This window comes from Cebus imitator, unplaced genomic scaffold (assembly GCF_001604975.1).
Source record: "Cebus imitator isolate Cc_AM_T3 unplaced genomic scaffold, Cebus_imitator-1.0 Scaffold18, whole genome shotgun sequence".
Classification (NCBI taxonomy): Eukaryota; Metazoa; Chordata; class Mammalia; order Primates; family Cebidae; genus Cebus; species Cebus imitator.
The window spans coordinates 13,318,634-13,321,458 of record NW_016107333.1 but is presented as its reverse complement, the minus strand read 5'-3'; the positions used below and the strand labels follow the sequence as shown (position 1 = coordinate 13,321,458).

Below are 2,825 nucleotides of genomic sequence, written 5' to 3'. Positions count from 1 at the left end.
AAACCCTGTCCCTGTCTCTACTAAAAATACAAAAATTAGCCTGGCTGTGGTGGCATGCCTTTAGTCCCAGCTACTCAGGAGGCTGAGGCGGGAGAATCACTTGAACTTGGGAGGCAGAGATTGCAGTGAGCCAAGATGGCACCACTGCACTCCAGCCTAGGTAACAGAGGGAGACCCTGTCTCAAATAAACAAACAAATAACAAAATATGAATTTAGTGATGCTTTTTAAATAAATTTGAGTTTTATTTATTATAATAGCATTTGCAGATAGGAAAATCATGTTTATTATTCTTTTGATGCATTTACTGACTTACAGAATGCCTAATATGTAGCAGGAACTGAGATAGCACTGAAGACACAAAAGTAAAACCAGTGTGGCACCTGACCTCACAGAGCACAAATATATGCAAGACTTGCTATTTACTGAGTCTACGGACAGTGCTCACAGGTGATTGAAGCACCCTGTCTCTGATTCCTCAGAATTCAATCACTTCCTTCTTTAACCATCAAACTTCGGCTGAATACATTATAAACAAAAACACAGGTCAGGAGTAATACTTGGTTACCAGTGATGTGAAAACCCACAATGCTCTTCACAATAAAAGTCATTGATAGATGTTGATTTGTCACTCCAGGTCAGGACTTTTATGTCTATTGCTCAAAAAGAAAAAAGAAAAGCAGGCTTTTCAAAGTTCTTAGGATGGAATTTTTAGGGATCTCTAAAGCAAGACTATGAACTAATCATTTAAAATAAAGAGGCTTTGCTTTAATATCACACTCAATTTTGCTCTTGTAAAAGAATAGTCGGATAGTTAACAATTTACTTGCTATACTGGGTGCCTGCCAAGGTACTTGCCAGTTTTATTCTAAAATACGTCCTGCCGGGGGGACAAATGAGAGAGATTCTTCCATTTTGCATCTGTGTTTCACACCTGTGCTCTTAGCAAAGGAGTAGGGGGTGGAGAGAGGGAGGGTCTTTTATATTCAGCTGTACTATTTGACATCGGGAGAGCCCATGAATAATCACTCTTTGCCACTCAGCCTCCCAACTAGCAGGTTGCAATTATTTCCTACCTGGAGCGCTGCAGGGGGTGGGACAAGTGGAGACATTACTGGACATTTGCATTTAAAGAATTAATAAAAATTCCTCATCTGCCTGAAAGCCCCATGAAGTTTATAACCTTGACGCTTTGCAGCCCCCTGCACTGGTTTCTCTCCTGGCATGGCCCAATGAAGCAGCACCATAAATCTGTATTTTAAAGTATGTAATTAGTAATGTGCTACCGGACCGCATACTGGAGCTATGCAGTTCCCTTGACCACAGAACTTCACAAAAGGGAAACAAACAATACGAAACAATAAAAGGCATTCCCTTGGTGCCACGAACCTTGAGGTCACCCATATTAATGGCAGCTATTCCATGTGAACATTTCTTACTTCAAGCAAGCAATCTGTTGAGGACAAAAAGGTCGGAACTGCCTTTCTTTGGGCTGTCATAAAAGAACTGCTTAATTATTCTTGCCTAGAAATGGACATTACTGGGACTTCTGGGTGATGATTTTCAGGGTTTAGTTTGCACACCTAACTTTGGACTCTCTGAGACTGATCCTTACAGCAGTACCTGAGCCCAGTCAACTTTTAGGATTCTGCACCCTTCTAGCAACACAGAAAGAGGAGATTAGGGCTGTTACCAAGACCTCTAGACTCCTGAGAATGGGTCCTGCTGGAGGAAGGTGGGAAGCTCACCATCAACACCCCACAGGTGCAGGGAGGAGGTGGGAGCCCTGGAAAGGGAATACCTGTGGAAAATTCAATAATATTTCCTAGGCCAGGCTCACATCCGTAACCGCAGCACTTTGGGAGGCCAAGGTGGGTAGATCACCTGAGATCAGGAGTTCGAGACCAGCTTATCCAACATGGTGAAATCCTGTCTCTACTAAAAATACAAAAATCAGCCAGGCTTGGTAGCGGGTGCCTGTAATCGCAACTATTCTGGAGACTGAGGCAGGAGAATCTCTTGAACCTGAGAGGCAGAGGTTGCAGTGAGCTGAGACTGGGCCACTACACTCCAGCCTGGGCAACAGAGCGAGATTCCATCTCAAAAAAAAAATTTCCTGAGCTCAAGGAGAGAGAAGGAACCTGGCCCTGGGCTTGCCACTGAAGAACAACAATTAGGGCTCCACAGGCCTGACTGTCTTGTGTAACCTTAAAAAAGGAATTTCATGGAATGTAAATGGAATCCCAAACTAGTGAGGCCACTCAGGGATTTGGTAGAGACTCAAGCGCCCTCTAGAGGCGACGCTTCGGTGTCTGGTCATCGAGTTGTTTGAGGAGGTTGGAGGAGGGGTAGGCAGTAGGGTGGGTAGTTACCAAACACACAAACAGGAGAAGGTCCCCAAGACACAGCACCACTGGGAGCTGCCAAGCCCTGCTTAATAAGAGCAGTTCCCAAGAGCGGCAGTGTGTTCTCTTCCTGGTTGTCACCCTTAAGGGAAACTGCAATTAGTCTTTGCTGTCTAGGTAACATCTGGGGATAGAGTGGGGAAGAAGAGCAGTCTTGCTTTGTTTTGTTTTTTGAGACAGGGTCTCGCTCTGTCACTCAGGCTAGAGTGCAGTGGCACAATCACAACTCATTGACCACAGTGACCACATCTGTTGGTCTTAATAGCATTGCCTCTCCCTGCCTGGCCTCACCCCTGGATATCTCATCTTTCTGATAAACTCTGACTCACAAGATTCCAGTTATCCTCCTGATGTCTGCTTTAACTTGGGAGGATGGATTTATTTCAGCTGTTTGATCTTAGTTGGAAGAAAATAGTTTCCA

General features: G+C 44.4%; 1 long non-coding RNA gene across 1 annotated transcript; it reads left to right on the top strand.

Moving 5' to 3' along the window:
* Positions 1–202: 202 nt before the first annotated feature.
* Positions 203–1,970, top strand: LOC119469250. The gene is made up of 3 exons (XR_005198060.1): positions 203–216; positions 957–959; positions 1,829–1,970. It is a non-coding gene; the product is annotated as an uncharacterized LOC119469250 (long non-coding RNA).
* The last annotated feature ends 855 nt before the right edge of the window (positions 1,971–2,825 follow it).